This window comes from Equus przewalskii, chromosome 7 (genome assembly GCF_037783145.1).
Source record: "Equus przewalskii isolate Varuska chromosome 7, EquPr2, whole genome shotgun sequence".
Lineage (NCBI taxonomy): Eukaryota > Metazoa > Chordata > Mammalia > Perissodactyla > Equidae > Equus > Equus przewalskii.
Window position 1 is genome coordinate 56,698,001 of NC_091837.1, and position 25,742 is coordinate 56,723,742.

The window sequence follows — 25,742 nt, forward strand, 5'->3', positions numbered from 1 at the left end:
TACTATTTGCCTTCTCATCCACCTCCTCTGCAAAGATGCTCTGCAAATAAATGAGGTAATGTTTAGGAAATGTTCGCAGCTTGGAAAAGAAACCACTGCATACATCTCAGATATTATTACTATTCCATATTCAAGCCTGGTACATTATTGCCTCTGTTTTAAATTGAAATTGTACTGTTTGAGTCCTTGGGTTCTAACCAAAATCTGGGTCAACATAAAAGGATGATTATTTTTCATTTTAATTCTGAGGCTCTGTTCGGATCCCATGCACGTGTGAGGGCAAACTGTAGGAAATAAACAAAGCACATAAATCAAGCTTTGAAAGAGAAAAATCTCTATCCGGAAGGATTTTTTTTCTTCAATGAAGAGTGTGAACACTGTATTTCCCTGGAGGAATATTTCAGTCCAAGAAGGAGGATAGTGCATGCAGGGTGTGTGTGTGCGTGTGTGTGCATGTGTGTGTGTGTGTGTGTGTGCTGTGCGTGCGCGCCCGCGGAGAGAGGGGCGGGGGAGGCGGATGAGGAGGATGAGATCATAGTTTCAGGATCCTCAGGAAACCCTGGTACTGGCAGCAGCCAGCCTCTGCTGTGCCCACATGACCCACAACTCTGGCAGCGGACCCGGCACTTCCAACATTATTAAATAATAAGAAAGCGGCTCCTACTCCATGCCCAAACCTCCCTACAGACCAATGGACACCTTCTAAGAGTTTGGCGAGTCGGTGACTGAGGCGCCCGTCCATTCCAAGGTGTGTGCAAGGCGTTTTCTTCCTTGACAGCTCCGGAGTGGGGGAGGGCGCGGGGGTGGAGGGGGTCCGCGTGCCGGGCGAGGAGTGGGCGCCGGGCCGGGCTGCTGCGCGCTGCCCCCGGCCGCCCGGTGCCGCGGAGCCAGCCGCGAGGCGGGAGATGCACATGACGCGCAGCCCCAGATGCGCAGGGACCGCAGCCGCCCACGGCGCCGGGGCGCGGGCACCGGAGGCTCTGCTGCCGGAGCAAGGGCAGGCGCCGCGCACCCGGCAAAGTCAAGAGTGGAAGCGGGCGGCGAGCGCCGGCGGCGGCAGGGAATCGCCCCAGCGCCCACTCGCGGGGTTCCCACCTGTGCGCGGGCGCTGGCCGCGGCTAGCGCGAAGCATGTGCCGGGCGCCGCAGCCAGGACTGCGGCGCGGCGCCTCCCCGGGCGGCGGGCGGCGCCTCGGGCCCGCCGAGAGGCGGTAGCGGCTGCTGCAGGATGGCCGGCCCGGGGGCGCGGGGCCGCGCAGGTAAATCTCGGCCGCCCGCTGCGGCCCGGCCGCGCCGCAGCTCCCGCGGCCGCCGCTGCGCTGCTCTCGGGCTGGCGATGGCAGCCGGCTCCCTTGCGTCGCGGGTTGAGTTGTTTTTGTTGTCATTGCTGCCCTCTTGGTCGTCCTCTCGCGCCGAGCTGGTGGGAGGTGGCGTGGCCACATCCACTGGGGAGGACACTCACGTTGGGGAGCAGCCTGGGGGGTACTGCCCAGGAAATCCGCGATGGGTTCCTCTCCAGCCAGCGGCGTCTGCGCGTGTTGCAAGGCACTGCGGTGCCCGGGCGGCTGGCTGAGTGGGAGTGGGCACTTGGCAGTGGGGCGGCGGGGGCGGGTGGGTACGGAGGTGAGTGTCTTAGGCTTTTGTCGCCTGTTGCCCACTTTGGAGTTTTCCGCTGGACACAGGGCGGACGGGAGGTTCGTTCTGGTACCTGGAGTGGGAGGTGGAGAGGTGTCTCTCCAAAGACCAAAGCCAAGGAGAAATAAGGGGTGGCGGCAGCGGTGCCGGGGCTCCGTGGTACCCTGCCTGGGACTTGGTAGTAAAACTTTCCTTTTTGGCAGGCTTGGGGTATGACTTTAAGAAGATAAGTGTAGAACTTGGGGGGAAAATATGGGATAGACACTTGCAGTGAAGTTTACCACCATTAGGTTCATTCTTGCTCTAAAAAATGATGTTTTGAGTTGATGTTTATGTTCAAGTTTTCCTGTTATCTGTTAGGATCAGCTGATATTTATGTGTGTTTGTGGTTCCTTTTGAACATAACAACCTATGTTGTTGAAGTATACAGAGTTATTCATTTCTTTTACAAAAAAAAACCCATTTATTTTGCTTGTTCCAAAAGGTGGAAACTTTAGGGAAAAACCTCAGCTCTCCACATGTTCCAGGCATAGTTCTATGCGCTTTCTCTTTATTCACGCGCTTAATTCTTATGCCACCATGAGAGGTAGGTAATACTATTAACAACCTTTTACAAATGAGGAAATCCAGACAGAGAGGTCAAATAACTTACCCAAGGTCGTACAGTTATTAAATGTTAGAGCCCAGTTGGGCTTTTGGTGTGCTCTTAACCAACAATGTGGGGCAATTAACTCTTTTCCTAATTTTTAATACTATAATTATGGCACATATCCTTTGAGTCGTTTCTTTTTGCCACAATTAACTGTTTCCCGGAACAGTTAAAGATTAAAATTGTATTTATCAGCAAAGTTAAGGTTTTCAGCAGTTAAGATTTATCAGCAAAATAAATTATTATGAAGCAGATGACTGAATCTAAGTATTTGTTTGCAGTAAACTTTCTAAGGTATTAGTCTATTCTTTGCTCAAAGCGTGGCGATGGTTTTCTTCAGAACACCATCTTTCAGAATTTTTGAGTAAATTTAATCATCTTTAATCCAATCACTCTGACAAGAGGTTAGGCAGTTTTAAAAGAACTATGCACTTCTCTTTCAACTATCAGTGATTAAAAGCAGGCTATATTTTGAGGGTGTTCGTGTATATCATGCCTTTTAGCCAATCGTGTGCACTTTATAAAGTTGTGTAGCAGTGAAGACTAAAATCGAATTTTCTCATCAGTTCTAAGTCAAAATAGTTTAAAAATCTCCACTTGTCTTAAATGAACGATGATGTGAGGAAAGGTCTCAGTGGGATGAACTACGGCTGCGCATATTTAGAGACTTGCTCTTCATTTGAGCTTATCATGGAGCTCTCATAATACTCATTTTCTTGGACAGATGTCTCTCTTAAGTCTTCATCTGTTATTTTTTCAAGTAAATTTAATTGCTGCTTCACATGAGTTTCAAAATTATTTTGACATTCGTAGATTCCTTAATCTTGTCTTTCAGTTTAACTGAATTCAGTATAACTATTTCAAATTCACACTTATTCAACATTGTAAGTGAAAAGAGACTAGAATCCAACTGAACTGCATAGAAACATGATCTTTGGATGTGAAAAAAATTATCCTACTCTTCAGTGGTTAACCTCTTCTACACCCCGAATTATGGCTACATCTTTATTTTGGGGTGCTAGAGTGCAAGGCTGTGGTCAGAAAAGTTGCATGCCATCAGGTACAAGTGTTTTTGATACTGAAATTGAATTTTTCAAGTCTATATAAAATGTTGATTGTTATTAAGGCATAAATCCTATGATACATGCAGATATCCTTTCTTAACGGACTCAACCGTTCCCATTTTCTAGCTTCTGTTACTTATTTTAGAGGAAGTATTCCCTTGCTACTTTTACCTCACCTGGTAGATTTGACATGACATTTTTTTCTTTCAAGTCCCATCCCTCCGGTTTTGGGAGAATTGTCCTGTTGCTGCTTCTCGAGAGCCATTCTGTTCCAGGTGCTGGGTGGAGAACTAGGGGTCAAGGGTGAACAGGAAGATGAGATAGCTCGGCCAACACTGGGGGTCAGACATTCATAAAATAATTATACAAATAAATGTTTATTTACAAATTGAACTAAGTTCTCTGGAAGAAGGAATTCTATAAGAGTGTGTAATTAATGATTCTGGACCAGACACAGAGGTCAGAATAGGATGCTGAGTCAGTCACGTATTTGTGGAGGAAATGACATGTCAGGGGGAGTTTACTAAGTCAAGTGGTCTTCTTAAATGCTTTCATAAATATTTTCTGAATTATTTTGTGAATCAGAGACCTGTGTCTCACTCTGGTTGTCTCTATACTTCTCTATGCACCAGGAGACCTACTATTTCCCCTCATTATTCACCGGTGGACATGGGAGGTTTACAAAACTCCTATCAATACCTTTTTAAACACAAAGAGCATGTGCTGCCCATGTCTGGTTATTGTCCTATTTGCAGAGAGTTATTTAAGTTTAATGAAATATAGTCATTTTCTTTCTTTGCCTTGACAACTACATTCAAATTTTAAAAGATAGCTGTGTGTGTGTGGTACTTGTTAAAGTGGCAGAATGTCTCAGAATAGAAATGTAATTGATTCATCACCCACTCCTTAAGATTCTCTGAAGTGTCCAAGGGAAGAGAAGAGGCACAGAGTAGGGGAGGTGATATTATGTGTTGAATATCCTGGGGAAATGGGTATTCACAAGATAAAGCAAACATAATAACAGTTAAATTTATTGAATATTTATTGTGTGCTTGACATCATTCTATGGGCTCTGTATACATTAACTTACATATTCCTCACAGTGACCTTATGAGGTCTGCATGTATTACCATTATCACCATTTTATAGAAGGGGACACTGAAGCACAAAGAGGACAACAGTGATGACCACTGTTACACAGGCAAAGGTGAGCCCTGAACTCAAATATTCGGAGTCTAAAGTCCATGCTGTTAACTCTTGATGTGTAACACTTGGTTCATAATTTTACTGGTGCATTTGATTCCCCTCACTATTGAAAATAATACCACCTCTCAACTTGATCTTTTGGTTACTTTTCTCTTAATAAAAATCAGTGAAAAAAAAATAGAACTTCTTTGTATCAATGCTTTCTGCCCCATATTTTATAGGTAAAATATATATAAAGCCAGAAGAGTCATACGAATGCCTAGACAAAGACTGGTGACTGCTAGATTATGAGAAATTTCTCGTTATGTATTATATATTTTTTTAAATTCAAAAATAGTTATTTGAGCACTGTTTGAAACTCTTGAAATTTTTAATATCAAGAATATGTACTTTAGCATTTCAAATAATTCGGGAAATATCTTTAACAGCTGTAAGTTCTATGGCCATTAATAAACTTAAAATTTTTGTCACTTGTTTCACCTGCCACCAATGTCTTTGTCCAGAGTATACCCTGCAAAGAGGATATAAAGTATAACATAGAAACACCTGTTGAATTCTCTTGATAAACTTAAAAAGACCTTGTTAATTTTTACATTGAGATCTTTTAGCCTGACTCATAGTGATTATTATGATTTAAAAAACTTTGTAATTTAAAATATTATCTAAATAATGTTAACTTAAAACACGTGGCACGTGTTGTTAGCAAAGTGAAGTACAAATTGGTTAAGTGCGCCAAGGCATGTAAAGATCTCTGCACAGAGTCAGAAAATGTTAGTCAATGTTTTTCCTCCCTGCAAATGATGGGTAATATACAATTGATATGATTAATGTTGATATTAACCATGGATCACAATTCATACCTAGTGCACATAGACAAATGTGTAACTCTCTTCTTTGAAGCTGTTAGACATGCGTAAGGCAGTGCATACATTTTCTATGACTCGTGTATCCCTATCAAGAATGTGATAGATCATTTCTCTGTGTGCTCAGCTTCATATAAAGCTTGACATCATGGAGTAACTAGTAAACTATTGCTCTAATTTATACGACAAGGAAAGAGAGGCAAGACTTGATTGACTTTGTATGTGTGTGTGTATATGCGTTATCAGAGTGGAAGATGCCATCAAGTACACCAGTGAATAATTCATTAACTGGAGTTTACAATTTGATACCATAATGCAGAGTCCTATTGCAAATAGTTTTATGTATTTAATGTAAAAATATAAAATATATTACTCGGTTAAAATAGTTTAGGTTATGAAGTCATAACAAACTACTCTAAGTTCTCAGCGACTGAAAAGAACACAGGTTTATTTCTTGCCAATACTATGTGCCCACGTTGGTCAATAAAAGACTCTTTTTTACATCTTCCTCACTCAGGAACCCAGGCTGATAAAGGCCCTGTCATCCAAAACATCCTTATCCTTCATCAGGCACTTGGGAACATGACGAATCACCCACAAGTTCTTAAAGGCTTCTACCAGGAAGCAGCGCTTGCCACTTCCACTCATATTTTATTGGCCAAAGCAAGTCATATGGCCATTCCTACCTTGAAGATGAAAAAGAAGTGCAATACAAACACCTGCCCAAATGGAAGAAAACTGCAATATTAGTGACAGACCTAATGATCACTACAGAAAATTAGCCAGTTCCCCTCAATAGTTTTATCACGTAAAAATGACACGATTTAATGTAAGAGTAGAATCGCCAACTGCTGGGTTTTAGAACTTCAACCTAGGAAGGTAATTCCTGCATGACACCACCAGCAAAGAAATTAGAGGCTAACCTTGTGAAATTGATGATACCCCTCTTTTTCAGTGGGGGTCATATTTAGACAAGGAATGATGATAAGGCTATGGTTTATTTTGCGTGAAGGCATGAGATGGCCTATTTGACAGTAAGCAGAAGCCAAGACCAGTGCTAAGAGCACCCAAGCCTTGTTTTCTGAACAGATTTGATGTGATCAACATGATACAGAAAGCAAAACAGCTATGTGTGTATCTTTATTTTCTTGCCTGCACAAACATAGACAAAAGTATCATATGTACTATCATGTATTATTGTAAAAAGTAATGGAGATAAACATAAAAATCATATTCTATGTTTATTTTACATTGCCAAACATAACCTGAAAAATTAGAATATGTCCAATCCATATTTTTTAAATTAAACCTTCTATTTTGAGAAAATTGGAGATTCACATGCCATTGTAAGAAATAATACAGAGAGATCTCATGGACCTCTAATAATAATGTCTTAAAACTTAGTTAAAAAAGAAGCCAATTAATTAGAAAATGGGTGAAAGACATGAAGAGACATTTCACCCAGGGAGATACACAAATGGCAGGTAAGCACATGAAAAGATGTTCAACGTCATTAGCCATTAAGGAAATGCAAATTAAAAGGACAATGAGATGTCACTACATACCTATTAGAATATTCATTGCAAGTATATAGAAATTCATTCATTTTTGTGTGTTTATCTTATATCCAGGGACTTTGCTGAACTTACTAGTTCTAAAAGGTTTTTGTAATTTCTTAGAATTGTCTATGTAAACTGTTATGTCATCTGAAAATAAGGGCAGTTTTATTTCCTTCTTTCCAATCTGTATGCCTTTTGTTTTCTTTTCTTGCCATATTGCACTGGCAAGAACTTCCAGTACTACGTTGAATAAGAGTGGTGAGAGCAGACATCTTTACCTTGTTGCTGATCTCCTGGGGAAAGCATTCGGTCTTTCACCATTAAGTATAATATCAGCTGTAAATTTTCTTACACATGTTCTTTATCAAATTGAAGAATTTCACCTCTATTCCAATTTTTTCTAGTGTTTTTATCATGATTAGATATTAATTTTTGTCAAATACTTTTTTCCCTAAGTGATAGGATCACTTAATTTTCCTTCTTTAGCCTGTTAACATGGCAGAGTACACTGATTGATCTTTGAACCAGCTTTGCATCCCTGCGATAAATCCCATTCAGTCATTGTGTATAATTCTCTGCATAATCTATTTGCCAATATTTTAGAAAAGATTTTTACATCTATATTCGTGAAAGATTGTGGTCTGTAATTTTCTTTCCTGGTACTGTCTTTGTTATTGGTATCAGAGTAATACTAGCTTCCTAAAATGAACTGGGACATGTTCCCTCCTCTTCTGTTTTCTGAAAGAGATAGTGTAGAATTGGTATTAATTCTTCTTTACATGCTTGGTAGAATTCTCCAGTGAAACCACCTGGATTGGGAGATTTCTTTTTTAGTACATATTTTTTTAGTTATGAGGTCAATTTCTTTAATACTTTTATTAGTTTGCTAGGGCTGCCATAAAAAAATACCACAAACTGGGGGACTTAAACACCAGAAATATATTTTCTTACAGTTCTGAAGGCTGGAAGTCCAAGATCAAGGTGTCAGCAGGTTTGATTTCTTCTGAAGTCTCTCCCCTTGGCTTGCAGATGACTCCTCTCACTGTGTCCTCATGTGGTCTTTCCTCTGTGTGTGCACCATTTGCATCTCTCTGTTTGTCCAAATTCCCTCTCCTTGTAAAGATACCAGTCAGATTGGATTAGGACCCATCCTAACTGTCACATTTTAACTTACTCATCATTTTAAAGGCCCTGTCTCTAAATATGGTCACATTCAGTACTAGGAGTTAGGGCTTCAACATATGAATTTGGGGTCACATAATTCAGTCCATAATAATACTTATTAGCTATTCAGATGATCTCTTTCATATTGTTTGAGTTGTGGTAATTTAAGTTTATTGAAGAATTGGTTTGTTTTATCTAAGATGCCAAATTTGTGTAGAGTTGCTCATAATATTTATTTTTGCTCTTTTAATGTCTGCAGGGTCTCGAGTGATATCCCTTGCTTCATTCTTGATGTTGGTAATTTATGTCTTCTCTCTTCTGTCAGTTTTGCTAGAGGTTTGTCAGTTTTATTGATCTTTAAAAAGCCACATTGTTTGTGTCATTGATTTTCTCTATTATTTTTCTGTTTTTCATTTCATAATTTCTGCTCTTATAATTATTTCCTCCATTCTACTTACTTTGGGTTTATTTTGCTCATCTTTTTCTATATTCTTGAGTGAGAGCTTAGATTACTGGTATTAGCTTTTTCCTCTGTTCTAATATATGTGTTTAGTGCTATAAATTTTTCTCTCAGTACTACCATAGCTGTGTCCCATACGTATGCTATGTTGTATTTCCACTTTAATTCAGTTCAAGTACTTTTCCAAATTTCTTTTGAAATTTCCTCTTTGACCCATGGGTTATTTACAAATGTAGTGGTTGGTTTCCAAGTGTTTGGATATTTTCCTCTTATCTTTCTGTTATTGATTTCTAGTTTGATTCTCTTTTGGTCAGAGAACACACTGTATGATTTAAATTCTTTTAAATTTGTTGAGGTTTACTTTATTACCCTGTAGTGTTGTCTGTCTTGGTATTTGTTCCATGAGCACTTGAAAAGATTATGTATTCAGTTTTTTTGTGTTTTTTTTAAGATTGGCACCTGAGCTAACAACTGTTGCCAATCTTCTCTTTTTTTTTGCTTTTTTTCTCCCAAAAGCCCCTCGGTACACAGTTGTATATTTTAGTTGTGGGTCCTTCTAGTTGTGGCATGTGGGATGCCACCTCAGCGTGGCCTAATGAGCCATGTCTGTGCCCAGGATCCGAACCAGCAGAACCCTGGGCCACCGAAGCAGAGCATGCGAACTTAACCACTCAGCCACGGGGCTAGCCCCTGTATTCAGTTGTTTTGAGGTAGAGTGTTCTATAAATGCTCATTAGATCCTGTTGGTTGATGTTGCTGATGAGTTCTTGTATGTTTTCTAATTTTTTGTCGTTGTGCTATTGATTGTTGAAAGAGTATGTGAAGTCTCCAATTATAATTGTGGATTTGTCTCTTTCTCTTTTCACTTCTGTCAGTTTGACTTTACATATTTTGCAGCTCTGTTGTTTGGTATATACATATTTAGGATTGCTATGTCTTCCTGGTGTATTTATTATTTTATCATTGCATAATATTCCTCTCTATATCCTTACCAGATATATTTATTTGCTCAAAGTATACTGTATCTGATATTTATATAGATACTCCTTTTTTCTTTGATTGATGTTTTCATGCTATTTCTTTTTCCGTCCTTTTACTTTCAACCTGCCTATGTCATTAAATTTATTTGAATTTCTTGTACATGAAGTATAGTTGGGTCATATATTTTAATCCAGTCTGCCAGTCTCTGTCTTTTTTGTTTGTTTTGTTTTGGTGAGGAAGATCGGCCCTGAGCTAATATGTGTTGCCAATCTTCCTCCTTTTGCTTTAGAAAGATTATCCCTGAGCTAACATCTGCGCCAGTCTTCCTCTATTTTGTATGTGGGACACTGCCACAGCATGGCTTGACAGGTGGTGCTAGGTCTGCGCCTGGGATCCAAACCCATGAACCCCAGGCTGCCGAAGCAGAGCATGTGAACTTAACCAGTATGCCACTGGGCTGGCCCCCAATCTCTGTCTTTTAATTGGTGTACTAGACCATTTACATTTACTGTAATTTTTGATATGTTAGGGCTTAGACCTGCCACTTTATTTATTTTTCTCTCCATTTTTGTATTTTTTAGTTTCTCTGGGTTGTTTTCTTTCCCTGCCTTCCTGTCAGTTACTTGAGCATTTATAGAATTCCATGTTTTTGTCTATAGTGTTTTTAAGTATAGATTTGTTCAGAGCTTTTAGTGGTTGCTCTAAGTATTATATCATATTTGTATAATTTATCACTGTCTACTGCTGTTGTCATTTTATCAATTCTAGTAAAGTATAGAAAGCTTACCTTCCTCTATATGCCTTTACCCCTCTCCATTTATGGTATAATTGTCTTAAATATTTCATTTACATACATTCAGAAGCATATCAGACAGTGTTAGAATTTTTCCTTCAACTGTCAAATATAATTCAGAAAGCTCAAGAGAAGCAAGAAAGTCCATTGTATTTATCCATATTTTTGCTTACAGTGTTTTCTTCTTTCTTGATGTTGCAACATTCCTTCTCTTTTTGTTTCCCTTTTGTTTGAGAGCTTCCTCTAAGCATTCTTTTAGAGCAGACAGGTCTCCTGGTGACAAAACATCTTTGTTTTCCTTCATCCGAGAATGTCTTGATTTCTTCTTCATTCCTGAAGGATAGTTTAACTGGATATAGGATTCTAGGTTGACAGCCCTTTTCTTTTTGCACTTGAAAATGCTGTGCCACTTCCTTATGGCCTCCATGGTTTCTGATGAGACATCTTCTGTCAGTCTAATTAATTTTCTCCTGTAGGTAAAGTGTCATTTCTCTCTTCCTCTTTTCAAGATTTTTTTTTTGTCTTTAGTTTTCACAAATTTGACTGTGCTGTGTCTTGTCCTGGATTTCTTTGGGTTTATTCTGTTGGCATTCAAGTTTACTCAGCTTCTTGGATCTGAAGATTTATGTCTTTTTTCAAATTTGGGAAATTTTCAGCTATTATTTCTTGAAGCACTTTTTCTGCTCTGTCCGTTTTCTCCTCTCCTTCCAGGTTTCCAAGACATGAATGTTGGGTCTTCTGTTATAGTACCACAGTATATTAGTTTCCTATGGCTGCTGTAACAAATTATCACAAACTTGGTGTTTTATAACACATTTATCCTCTTACAGTTTTGGAGGCCAGAAGTCAGAAATCAGTTTAACTGGGCCAAAGTTAAGGTATTGGCAGGATTGGTTCCTTCTGCAGCCTCCAGGGGACAATATGTTTCCTTGTCTTTTCAAGCTTTTGGAGGCCACCAGTGTTCCTTGACTCACAATCCGGTGTTCACATCACTTCAATCTCTTGCTTTTGTAATCACATCTCCTACTTCCCTTTCTGTAGTCAAATCTCCCTGTGTTTCCCTTTTTTTAAGGAGACTGTGCTTATGTTTAGGGCCCACCGGGATCTGTGATATTCTCGCTATCTCAGGATCTTTAATTTAATCACATCTACAAAATTCCTTTTGCCGTGAGGTAACATTTATAACTTCCAGGGATTAAGACCAACCTGAATATCTTTGGGAACCCTTTCACACATGGGTTTCAGAGGTTCTGTTGTTGTTGCTGTTGTTTTCAGTCTGTTTCTTCTGTTGTTCAGACTAGGTAATTCCAATTGTTCTATCATCCAGCTCACAGATTCTTTCCTCTGTCACTTCCATTCTGTTGTTGAGCCCACCCACTAAACGTTATATTTGGTAATTGATTTGTTTGTTTTTTCGGTTCTAAAATTTCCATTTAGTTCTTTCTTATATGTTCTATTTCTTAGCTGACACTTTCTACTTTTTCATTTATTTCAAACCTGTTCGTAATTGCTCATTGAAATATTTTTAATTTTGATTTTTGTTGAAAAAGATTAGCCCTGAGCTAACATCTGCCACCAATCCTCCTCTTTTTTTGAAGTAGTTTTTATTATGGCTACTTTAAAAACTTTGTCAGAGGGCCTTCCCTAGTGCCATAGTGCTTAAGTTCGCATGCTCTGCTTCAGCAGCCCACAGCTTGCCAATTCAGATCCTGGGCGTGGACCTACACACCGCTCATCAAGCCACACTGTGGTGGCATCCCACATAGAAGAACTAGAAGGACTAACAACTAGGATATTCAACTATGTACTGGAACTTTGGGGAGGAAAAACTGTCAGATAATTCTAACATTTCTGTGATCTCATTATTGGCATTTATCTGTTGTCTTTTGTCATTCAGTTTCTGATTTTCCTGGTTCTTTGTATGATGAACGATGTTCAGTTGAAACCTGGCCATTTTCTTATTATGTTACGAGATTCTGTATTTTATTTAAACCTTCTCTTTTAGCTAATTTCCATTAATATCATCCCATTGGGCAAAATGGGGATGGTGCCACCTCTTCATTGCCAGGTGGGGGTAAAAGTGCAGGTTCCTTATTCAGTTTACCTGAGGGAATTCCACTTACTGTGGGGCAGGGGGTGAATTCAGGCTCCTCCCTAGGTCTTCTCTGATACCTCCCTGGCTGAGAATGGTAGGAATGCCTCTTTTCTGTTCCTCATATGGCCTCCACTGACAATATGGGGACAGGGAGTTCGCCTGATTACTGCTGGGCCATGATGACAGTCCTGACTCTCCACTAGTCCTCCCATGACACCACCCAGTGGAGGGGGGAGAGGAGACTTCGTACTGCCAGGTGGGGGTGGAAGTCCAGGCTCCCCACATAGAGTTGATTGACAACCTAGTGGGGGTGGAAGGTGAGGAGTCTCATTACCACCCCGTGGGAATGAAACTCCCAGCTCCCTGGTTGGCCTTCTGTGACATCACCTTGGTCGGGGGGAGGTGAGTTGGGGTGTGTTGTTACAGCCTGGTGAAGGTGAAAGTCTGGGTTCCCTACTCAGCCTTTGGTGGCATGAGTGTGATGAGGCCACAGTTTTTTCTCTTATATGGCTGGAATAAAGCAGTTGTTGTCCCATCATTCTTTGTTTTGCTCTGTTGATCCTTTCCTGGTCCTTTGGCTAGAGAAAGCATGCTTCTGTTGGCCTCCTTTTTTATATCTGTGCCTGTTGGCATTTCTGGCTTTCCAGTTCCTTTAGTTCTATGTCTGGGATGTATAAGGCAATACAAAAAATACAAGGAAGTCACCACCTTGACATTTTTGGGCCCTGAGGCCCCCTAGCTGGTTTGTCTTTTCTCCAACTTTCAGAGTCTTCGTATGCTTATTTTACATATAACGTATAGGATTTTTAGTTGTATGTAGTAGAAGGAATAAGAAAAAGTACTTCTCCATCTTCACGGAAGTCCAATCCACGTTTTTTATGCAAGTATAAACTGAAAAATATTACTCAACATTGATTCTCAGAGGATGAATCTCAGGGGATGACTGCTGATCTGATTCTGAATAATAAGCTCTTTGCAGGTCAGTGGGATGAGGGAGTCCCTAGACAAAGATGCAGATAGGATCACAGAACATTCCGTCAGTGCTAAGGTTCAGGGACCACGTGCGACTACTCTTACTCCTTCAAATCAGTGCCTTCTCCTCTCCTGGGAAACCATTGCTGCAGGCTGTAGCAAGGTTGGAACTTCCCCATTCTTATAGGCTGTCTTTTCTGGCAGGATTCTGGAACTACACCATCCCAGCCCTTACTGTATTCTTTCTAAGTGTTCTTTATTTCCAGGAACGTGATCCATCTGAAATGCAGTTTTAAACCAGAAAGTGTGTAAGAAGATCTTGCTAAGCTAGGAAGAAAATAGTGAACACAAAATCCATGGTTAAATTCTGAGGAGCACCTACAGGCAAGCATTTGTGTTATTTTCTTTTGAGGTAAATTATACATTAAAAATAAATGTATTGGGGCCAGCCCGGTGGCACAGTGGTTAAGTGCGCACGTTCCACTTCAGCAGCCCTGGGTTCGCAGGTTTGGATCCTGGGTGTGGATATGGCACCACTTGGCAAGCCATGCTGTGGTAGGCATCCCAGATATAAAGTGGAGGAAGATGGGCACGGATATTAGCTCAGGGCCAGTCTTCCTCAGCCAAAAGAGGAGAATTGGCAACAAATGTTAGCTCAGGGCTAATCTTCCTCAAATAAATAAATAAAAATGTATTGATTTTGTCAGATTGTTTGATCACTACACAGTAGATTAAGTACAAGAGATAGGGCTAAGAATTTTCTGCTTGAAACCAATATTCTGAGGAATAACAGTTGACAGGGAGGTCATCACAAAAAACAGCAGTCTAGGGAAATTCTCCCAAAACACAGATCAAGTTGATTGACATTGTAGTTAACCCTGAAGTTCTTGGTGTACTAGAGCAATAGTTCTCAACCTCTGGTCTTCAGACAGGCCCATCATCACAACCGTGGGACTCTTTGTGAAGGCAAATTTCTAAGAAACTCTAGAGATGGAGAGCCCAGCAATCTTGTAACAAGGCCTCCGGGTGATTCAGATGCACACTAAAGCTGGAAACCATTGTACTAGAGTAACTCCTCCAACCATTGCAGAATACACTAAATTTATGTTTTCCATGATCCTTAACTCATCTGTTTAGGTTTTTGGAAAATTTGTGTATTGTACTTAAAATGTTGTGTGCTTTAATTATAAATATTTTTTCAAGGAAATATAGTAAAGAAATTAAAAATTTATTACTCAAAATGGTCTCTTTAGTTAAATGCATTTAATGATTGGCACAATTATTTTATATCCTTAACTCAAATAGGCATAACTGCTCCATATGGGATTTTGTGGTTGAAACCAAAAAATTAAGCCACGCCTACACCTCTCTGCTTTTGTTCCTCTGCTGCCAAGTCAGACATTAGTGGGTTTTTCTAGCTGTTTTTATGTCCTTTTCTAGAGCTGACACCAGTCATGAAGATGTTTGGAGGCGAGGGTGGGGGCGTCTCTGCATCATTTGAAGAAGATGCATTTTAGGAGAGCTTGTCACACAATATTGTTAGAGACAGATGCATATGCAGATGTCCAGACTCATCATTGTCATTACCCCATCAGCTCTACCACGGGGATTCACTGTCTACTGCACGCTGGCGTTTTTCTCTGCGGTCATGTGAGATTAAAGGAAATCTTGGTTACAAGGCTGTCCTGAGGAAAGAGAAGCTGTGTTTATGAATAGAGATTTTATAATTGGGGTATGGTTACAAACCCCAGGATGGAGTAAGACAAAATCAGTAAGAAGCAAAAGGTTTAAAAAACTGTTTGGGGGTTGTAATAAAATATAGATAGATGCAGATTTGAGAAGTAGTCTGTGGCTTCTAGTCCTAAATATGGTTCGGTTTTATTTTATTATAAGGACAATATTTTGTATACTCTTTCAGTTAGCAATACTCTAAACTTAGAGAACATAACAGATTCAAGTTCACTTAATATCCACCACTTTCGGTGGCTAATATTTCAGCTTTTTGACTAGTTATCGTATTTTACTATGTGTAAATTTTAAGCCAATTTTTTTAGTTTCTATAAATCATAAATTTCCATTCCATATACCCTTTACTCAAGATACCTTTTTAAAGATGTCTTGTTCTTGAGTAAACGAGAGAAATGCCTTGTCAACAATTTTTCTGCTTTTGATTTAAAATGACACTCACTCTCGGTTCAGAAGAATATCATTCTCGTATCCTTTCAATATTCCCCACGACCAGTTGTATTATGTTTTTCATCCCTCCTGTTCCCTTTGTGCATTCAGTCTGGCTGTATTTCTCATTTACTCATTTTGCTTGGATGTTTCAATGGCTTTGCCTCTGCAATATTTTGGGGCTGCGACTTTTCCAAACCTTCATTACTCAGTGTTTGTTAAATAACACCATTTGGGCAGGTTGGAGGAACCATCCTTTAAACACATATTTTTAATTGGTGTAGCAGATGTTGTCCCTTACACAGTCCTCCTTCATAAAATAAAGGCCCCCGGCCCTGACAATACTAGTCAGATGTCTTCTTCCTTAAAGTAGTCACTTGGCTGGCATTTTTTAAATGTGGTGATTGCATCATCACCAAAATGCTTAGGTAAGGCTTAAATATGAAGAAAAATGGTTCTTACACAATAAATGGAGGCAAGAAGAGGGGGGTTTGGAAAGGTAAGAGGTGCACATTGTGTCTCCTGTGGGCTGTAGTCCAGATTTTCCCCTACAGAGTTAGCTTCTATTTATAAACACAAAATGTGTCAGGTGATTTTTTTTTCCCTGTGCAGATAAATTCTCCTTCTTCCTTTTCACCCAAACGCTGTGGAAGTAATGTTGACCGTTAGGATGTGTACAAAATAATACTTTCTACTAATGCTACTAAACAACTTTTAGGAAGTGATGTTTGAGTGAAGTTGGTTTTGAAAATTTGATCAAACTGTGAGTCAATTTCAAAAGAGGAAAAGATTTCAGAGCATCTGACTGCTCTTTTTTGTTTTCTTCAATGTCAATGTAGTGCTTTTTTCTTTTTCCCCTTTTTTCTGTTGTTGGTGGGTTTTTTCGTTTTCTTTGGTTTGGTTTTTGTTTTTGTTTGGCTTTATTGGTTTGAGAATTTGTTTTTCTCTTATGCCTTACTTTCTGGGAACATATGACACAACACCTCTAAGTTAAAAGTTCTCTAAATATTTCTAATATTTTAGATATGAGATTGAGACTTGCTTCATATTCATACAGTTTGAATCCTTGTATAGACGATGAAGAAAAACAGCTGAAGTGAGCTCAAAGAAAGTGGTATTCTGTCACCCATCTGCTATGGACTGGTGAATAAAGGCACAATAATCCAGTTTATTACTGCCACAGTAGTTTAAGGGAAAAAAAATAGCCCTGTGATTTCACATCAGTGAGCGTGTGGAATATTTTTTGGGTTTGGTTTTAGGGTTGAGGTTGGTGATCAAGGTGACAGAAATCAGTGCCTCTCTTTTTTCTTAGCTTTAATCCCTCTGCCCATTGGTGAACAGATGATAATCTATGCCAATTGTCTCTGTTTTTTTTCCTACAAATTTATCTATTCTCTCCGTCTCCTTTGTTGTCCGTGTGTTTGTTTGTTTTGTTTTATTTTTCTCTTAGCTTTCCTCCCTCCATACCCTCAGCCAGCATCTAGCTGAGTTGAATGGTCATGCAAGGAGACTCATTACGAGTGTTGTAAAACTGGAAGCATTTTAGTCCCGAGTTTGTGCTTCTCAAACTCTTACCAATCCCATGTTAAGACCACATATTTTAGTTTTCCCTCCCTTCTGTTCCATCGGTCATTCCACATTATTCACTTGGATTCAGTATTTTATGATATTCTGTGGGAGAACTAGCCTTTGGCTTAATTCATACTCACCATACCTTCTACGTGCCCCTCTGGTTAAATGTGGCCGTGAAAATTGCCATTCATTTGGGGTTTTTTTAGCAGTGTTTCTAAAAAATGTTCAAAGACCACCTGCGTCAGAATGATCTTGGATGTTTGTTAAAAGTACAGGTATCTAAACCCCATCTTAAACCCACTGAATCAGAATCTCTCTGACTTCAGGATTTGAAGGTTAACACTCATTATGGGGATCTGGACTCAGATCTGCACTTCACAACCCAGGGGAGCTTTTTAAAAATCAGAATGCATGGATCCCATGCCCAAGTTTCTAATGTAAGCAGCCTGGTGGGACTCTAACATGCAGCCTGTTAACAACCAGAAAATGAGCTGTGGAAGTCAGAGGAAAGAGCAAAGGTTGGTGTTGACAGCGAAGCATTACTTCAGTGAATTCATCAAAGTCCAGGGATTGGTCTTCATTTATAAATTCAGAAACCAGATCCTTCTCTCAAGGACATAGTCACATCAACCAAGCTTATAGAGACTGAGCTATAAATAAGAATGCCATTTTTAGACTTATCATTGTCACTAGGACCAGCATGACCAGGACATTCTTGCCCTATAGGCAAGAACCTCCATGGGAAGAAAAATTATCATCAGAAGTTGGCTCCCTGAATCTGGAGACAGATTAAGGGGAATTAATCGAATAAAAGTTTTTTCTAGATGAGAAAAGAGAGGCTACATAAGTCGGTCAATACAACAGAGCAACCAAGAAATAGAGCTGAAATTCCTGGGATCTGTGACTAAGTTATTCGTGAAAGAAGAAAGAAGCTACTAGATAACTTTAGAGTTGCCCGGGCCTTGCCATCTAAGTAAGCAATCAAGTGAGGACAGAAGTGCTTCCAGTTGGTGGAGAAGAAAGGAATGGGCAAACCACTGTTTGTATGGATAGGATGCTTTCAAGTCGTGATGAGTAAGGATGAGCAGCCACTGAGTGGATGAAGAGTGATACCTTGGTCTGACCTTGTGGTTTATTTACTGACCTCTCTATAGTTATGATTAAGTGAGAGATCTACACAATCAGGTTCTGTTCTCAATTTCTTTTTAAAGATGTATCACAGTCATATAGAAATAGCAAGTCATAAATATTAATAAGTAATAATACAAGCATATTTAAATATAGCAGACAAGTTTGCATATATCAGCCTTGTAGGAGTCCCCAAGACCTAAGGCAACTCTGCCCCGGAAAATATGAGTGAAATAGGCTTGAACTTCCACTAACTCCAGCTCAAGCATATTTCCTGTTATTTAGGGGGATTTTCATGGAGCTTACGGTTTCCCTGTGTCTCTGTTTTGTTTCTGCATCTGTTGAATGCCTGAGCACCACTCTGAGTTTTGTTTCCTAAGCACAATGAGGTCACCCTGCTGTATTCCACCCTTGATTCTTTATTCCCCAAAGTACCACCAGCTCCAGACTGTATATTTAGCAGACTTTGCTGCAGAATTTGGGCAATGGAGTTAAGTTATAGGACAGAAATATTAGATACACCTTGTATTAAAACTCTCTCAACCATTTCTGAGAAAAGTCATAGTTTGTGTTTTTAGCTTATGTGTCAGCATCTCACCAGGTGAGAAATGGGGTTATTTTTAAGTGTACAGATTAATCTCAAAGTGGCTGATACACCCTAGTAAATCATATTTCTGGCTCTCTGTTTTCACCAGTTTGTCTGCTAGGAACTGTCTATCAGATTCTTAGCTACTATTGAAATGTAACCCTTATACTCACAGACAGGAAAAGGAAATGGCTGTCTCATCTTTGAAACAAATGTCTGTCAACAGCAGCCACTGAACACCCCTCAGCACATACAAATGTTCCATCCTCCAGTGTTGAATCCAGCAGACAAATAGCATTGCTGCAGTGCATGGCCTTGGGGCTAATACTTAGAGATCATTTTAAGTCAGAGAACACAAGCCTAACTCCGCGTGGTGGTGGTGTCACCATTCACTGAAGGGTCCTTGAGGCAAGTACATGCTCTGCTAGGAGTGGAAGACCTTAGGGCTCTAGGTATGGAAAACATAGTCTATCCTTGAATGGATATCTTTCAAAAACAAAATTAAACTCAAACAACTTTTTGCAATACAAGAGATGACTAGTAACGATGCTTAAATAAACATGGTTCACATCTTGCAGGTTATGCTTTACCTGATTTTGCATATTTAGTGGAAAAAAATAGAAACTTTCTACTGTGATGAAAAGTAACCACTGCTTTGTGGAATACAAATTAGCAAGCCAGCATAGAAGAATGATACCTGTTTTGCATAAGGTGTGACCACTGCTATAATCATGGTGACTGCCGTGAATGAGGGTCACTTCCATGGATCTAATGATTCATGGACGACTTTAAAGTTGCTTGGTATTGGTGACAAAAGTAATAGCCACACTGTTTTAGGTTGTCATGCCTTTGCACAAAACATAGCTTTTAGAGCTCATTTATTTTCCAGAAGTCTTTGCCCCATTTCTCTTATAACTGCCAAGGTGTATATTATTGTGGGCTAGATCTGTTATGCTAATCTCCCATGTGCATGACCCCAGAAAACCCTGGTTGACATTGATGCAAATTCGTAAGATAAACACAAAACTTAACAGCAAATATATGCTAATCGTAAATTTGACATAGAATTGCTGCAAAACTTAAGAGCTTATATGGTCAAAACATGTGTCAGTCTTTACTAGTGATAGACTAAGAGAAAAATATGGCATATCTCAGATGCAAAAATAGTATTTTAATGCTAACATCATTTTCTTAGCAGTACATGAAATGTTACTCTGGCTCTGCCAGATGCTGAGCTGACAACTGAATGATTTGCTCTAAGTTCTCATTAGAGAAGACATCAGTCTATTGCAAAGTGACATCCCAGCCACCTAGGTAACTCAGTGCGGGACTGGAGGAAGATGGAGGCGTCCACTCAGCAGTGTCTAGCTGAAGGCTGGACCACACAGAGCAGGTGGAGAAACACTACTCCCTTGTCCTCAAGGAGCTTATATTCTACTTGGGAGATGCTATTAAGAAGAGAAACAATTAATGAAACATGACATAAAGAAAGGTAAAATTGCTTTGTTGTATGAAATTTGAGAAAATATGAAAAATTCCAAGAAGGAGGAACGCTATTGGGAGGTATGTGACAATGTCTCAGTAGCTTTCTTGGATTAGAGATCAACAAGCCCATGAACAAGTGGGTATCACTATTAACTATGGCCTACGACCCACCCCAAATCCCTGCAATAAAACCTACACAGGACTCCCAAGTCTCTAGACTCATGTGCAGTGAAACAGCAGGCCACGTAGCAGTACAAAGGTAGTAGACATCCGTTCTGGAGTCCCCTGCAAGATTTCATGCATTGTGCTTACCTTTTCTCTGGAAAGGAAATAGTAAAGAGGAAGGAGAGTAATATTTTGAAATAATGTGTGCAGTGAAATGCATCTTGCAAAGCAATTTTCCCACACGGTATCTCATTTCTTCCTCACAACATTCCTGTGAATTAGTGGTTCCTTACTCCTTTACACGCAGAACTGCGATCTGTCGAAGATCACACAGCTAGTAAACGGCCGAGCAGGAACTTGAGTCCTACCTGGGTGCTCCCAAATTCTGAGATCCTTGCCCACACCACAGTGTTTGAGTTATGACTCCTCACATGAGAGATTCTCCTGCCCGTAGGGAACTGGGGGAATGGAACAGAAAAAGTAAAATCTGGCCCATATTATGTATATTCTAGTTGGTCAGAATTTTCTCCACAGTGTGTATTTAAGGACTTTAAAGTTTGCTCTCAGCTCTCAAAGATTTTATTAGGATGAAGGATCAATTTCTATTTTTAAGAAAATCTGTGATCATATGATCTTTGTGCTAATCCCACATCAACTCAGAGAGGAGTTTGGGACCCAGGATAGATACATATGTATATAGCGATGGTTCAAGCTTTTAGCATGCATTAGAATCATCTGAAGGGCTTTTGAAAACACAGATTGCTGGGCCCCACTCCCAGAGTTTCTGATTTAGTAGTTCTGGGGTGGGGACCAAGAATTTGCATTTCAAACAAGTTCCCAGGTGATGCTGAGGCTGCTCAGCCAGGGACCACGAGTTTGAGAGCTATCAATCTGACATGTAAGGTCCATGCGAATTACACTGATTTTATTAAAAAGTAAATCATTTAAACATAATATCTAAGTCACTCTTGAAGAAATGGGGTAGTGATGTGTGGCCAAAGAGGGTATTTTCGTAGCCCATGAAATTCACTGTGTGATTGATATTGTGAAGTGTGGGGGCTGGGAGGGTGGCAGTGGTGTTCATGGGTCGATTATGCTAGAATATATACTTATACACTTTTGGGTGTTTTTTTTGACAATTCTTCTATTAGCGTAGACTCCCTTTCCCTTCCCCGATGCCTTTTTAAATTATTGCTCAAAATACCCCAAAACAGCTGGCTCAACTCACTCTACCTGCTTCTACCCTGAGTTCAGCTCTAAATAATCCATTCCGAATGGGATTTTTCCACTTACATTGTCAGCAGGTTCACTGGCTTTGATCACCTTGTTAGATGGCAAACTCCATGAAGAAAAGACTCTCTGTGTTTGACTGTCGGTTGGCTAAGTTTCTAATTGTTGTTCAGGAAATCTGGGTTATTGTGCTCCTCCAGCTTCAACCTCCTACACAGACCTTTCCTTGAAAAAAACACTGCAATGCAGAAGGATGTTAATTCCTCAATGAGTTATTTAAAAGATATTTGCTCACACATGCACATAGACACAACAAAACCATTTGTCAAAGTGTCTTACTATTCTGTAGTCATAGTTGTATGTGTGAAGTAAGCCTTGTCTTCAATTATATCCTGTTTACTATAATAGGCTAAATGTGTGTCGCCTTTGTTCTCTATTATTGTGTTTTAATAGGATAGTGCTGTGCTATGCTTCCACTTTTCCTGAGAAAGTGTTCCAAAGCACTGTACATTTGTTTGATGTGTCCTGTTTCCAGAGATTAAAGTGTCGTATCATCAACAAACGCTGTCCTAAAACCACCTTAGTAACCTGACCAAAGGGAAAGACCACTTTTTTCTTCTAACCACATCCCAGTGGTAATCTTTTTTCTTCTTCTTTAGAACTCAACTCTTATCCTCTACCTCTGGCTTAGCATCATGATGTGCTTGTAGAATGTGAAAACTGGAAGGAAGGATAATTACATCTAGCCCCATCCTTTCCTCGAAGAGAGGAGCTGAAGTGAACTTCCCAAGGCCACATGCTACATTAGTCACCCAGGCAATGACTAAAGGCCAAGATGGGTTAGTCTTTTAGCCAATCTCTTTCTGCTACCGTATCTGAAGTTTTAGCTTATGTAATGGAATTTAGCCGTGTCCATGACTGTTGGACGTCATTAACCAAAGCAGCTGCTATTGCTCAGTAAATTGTTGAAACTTCTCCTATTGAAGCTACTCTGAATTGCTATAATTCTCTTAAATTCCTTCATTTTAAAAAATACTTTTTATTCTGGGATAATTATAGGTTCACATGCAGTTGCAAGAAATAATACAGAGATCCTATGTACCTTTCACCCAGGTCCCCAATGATAAGATCTTGTAAAACTGTAGTGCAATATGAGAACCAGGAAATTCACATTGGTATGATCCACTGGTCTTATTCAGATTTCCTAAATTTTATGTGTGTGGATTTGTGCAAACACCACTACGGTCAAAATAGAGAACATAAAACATTATGGAGATTCCTCAAAAAATTAAGAATAGAACTACCATATGATCCAGCTATTCCACTGCTGGGTATTTATCCAAAGAATATGAAAACCCAAATGTGTAAAGATACGTGCACCCATATGTTCACTGCAGAATTATTCACAACAGCCAAGACTTGGAAACAGCCTAAGGGCCCATCAAGGGACAAATGGATAAACAAGATGTGGTATACATACACAATGGAATACTATTCAGCTATTAAAAAAAGATGAAATCTTGCCATTTGCAACAACATGGATTCACCTTGAGGGTATTATGCTAAATGAAATAAGTCAGACGGAGAAAGTCAAATACTGTAAGATCTCACTCATAAATAGAAGATAAAAACATTAACAAACAAACACATAGAGCCAGAGATTAGATTGGTGGTTACCAGAGGGGAGGGGGGAGAGAGGAGGGCAAAAGGGATGACTGAGCACATGTGTATGATGATGGATGGTAATTAGTCTTTGGGTGTTAAATGTGATGTAATTTACATAGAAACTGAAATATAATGATGTACACTTGAAATTTATCTAATATTATAAACCGATGTTACCACAATAAAAAAAATAGTGAAAAAAGAATAGAGAACAGTTCCATCACCACAGGGATAGTGCTGCCCTTATATAACTACACCTACTTCTCTTTCCCCCTCCCTCTCTCTGCCTCCTTCCCAACTCTTGGTAACCACTAATCTGTTCTCCATCTCTATAATTTTGTCATTTCAAAAATGTCATATAAATGGAATTGCACTATATGTAACTTTTTTTTTCTTGAGGAAGATTAGCCCTGAGCTAACATCTGCCACCAATCCTCCTCTTTTTGCTGAGGAAGATTGGCTCTGAGCTAACATCCGTGCCCATCTTCCTCTACTTTATATGTCGGATGCCTGCCACAGCATGGCTTGATGAGCGGTGCATGGATCCACGCCTGGGATCTGAACTGGCGAACCCCAGGCTGCCAACGTGGAGTGAGCAAACTTAACCACTATGTCACTGGGCCAGCCCCTATATGTAACCTTTTATGGTTGTTTAAAGAATTCAGCATAATCTCCTTGAGATCCATCCATGTTGTTGCTTGTATCCATAATTGGTTCTTTTTCTTTGCTGAGTAGTACTCCATGGCACGGATGCACCACTGTTTGTTTAACCATTCACCTGTTGAAGAACATCTGGGATCTTTTCAGTTTTCGGCTATTGCAAATATATATGCCATGAACATTCATGTATAGGTTTGAGTGTAAACTTTTCATTTCTCTTGGATAAATGCCCAAGAGTGCAATTGCTGGATGTTTAGTTTTATAGGAAACCACCAAATTATTTTCTAGAGTGGATTTTTACATTCCCACTAACATTTCAAGACAAGTTTCTCTGTATCCTCACCAGCGTTTCGTGTTCTCACTGTTTTATTTTAGCCATTCTGGGAGGTGTGTAGTGCTATCTCATTGTGGTTTTAATTTGCATTTCCTTGATGACTAATGATGTAGAACATATTTTCATGTGCCATCTGCGTATCCTCTTTGGTGAGATGTCTCTTCATGTCTTTTGCCCATTTTCTAATTGTATTGTCTTTTATTTACTGTTAAATTTTGAGAGTTATTTATATATTCTATGTGTTGGATATGTAGTTTGCAAATATTTTCTTTTAGTCTGAAGCTTATCTTTTTGTCTCTTTAACTGGGTCTTTCACAGAGAAAATAGTTTTAATTCCCATGAGATCCAGTTTACCCATTTTTCTTTCTATGGATCATGCTTTTGGTGTCAAGTTTAAGAACCTTTTACTGAGCCCAAGATCCTGCAGATTTTCGTCCCATGTTTTTTCCCTAAAAGTTTTCTAATTTCCCATTGTACATTTAATTCCGTGATGTATTTTGAGTTAATTTTTGTATAACATGGGAGGTTTAGGTTGAGGCTTATGTTTTGGCCTATGAATGTCCAATTGCTCCAGCAAGTAAGACGTCAATTTTGACATATCTTTTTTTTAATCCAACAAACAGTATTGTGAGAGGCTCCCATGTGTGAGACATCATTAGGCAGTAAAGACCAGAAAATTAATAGAGTATAGTCCCTGAAAGGTCTTGTAGCTGGGGAGATACTTATACAAATACTTTCAAAATTTTAGGTCAACGAATAAGGTAGAAGAAAAGGACTTGAAGGACGCAGGTGGATGCAGGCTGAGTAGGGGTGAGCTGTTGTAGTAGCTTCATGAGATCATTAAAGCAGGGCTGTAAAGACATAATGGAGGAAAGACATATGGGAAGTATTTGTGAGGAGCATTTACCCGAGGCTGGCAGAGGGTGGTTTAGGGAGAAGAAGGGATCAGAGGTTGACTGGGTGAATGGTGGCTTATCCGAAAAGATGGAGAAAAAGGAGTAGGCTTGGGTGGAAGATGATGAATTTGTTTTAAACTTCTTGAGTTGGAGATAGCCATTAAACATTTAGTGGAGCCGGCCTAGCTATAGCTTTCACGTATGAAGCTAATGTTTGTGGGTGAATTTCGTGGTGAGCAATGTTTGAAAATTGCCAAAAATCATTTAGAGCTAAGGTGCTATAAATTTAGATTATATTCTTTTAAGCCAAAGACAGAAATCATAGAATTCTAGAAAGAAGTGTTATGTTTAATGTAAAGGCTGTGGGATCTGGTGCATTTTAGGCTAGAATCTAAAATGGAGTAGT

General features: G+C 39.6%; 1 protein-coding gene across 14 annotated transcripts in view; it reads left to right on the forward strand.

Moving 5' to 3' along the window:
• Positions 1–435: 435 nt before the first annotated feature.
• Positions 436–25,742, forward strand: part of DTNA (dystrobrevin alpha) — a 359,410-nt gene continuing 334,103 nt past the window's right edge. For 3 of the 14 annotated variants that reach the window (XM_070629868.1, XM_070629872.1, XM_070629847.1), the window contains exon 1: positions 498–748. The gene's annotated coding sequence lies outside the window, so the exon portion shown is untranslated. Of the gene's footprint in view, positions 749–1,118; positions 1,259–25,742 lie in introns of those variants that run through there. The other 11 variants (XM_070629881.1, XM_070629884.1, XM_070629886.1 and 8 more) reach the window with 5 other exon arrangements.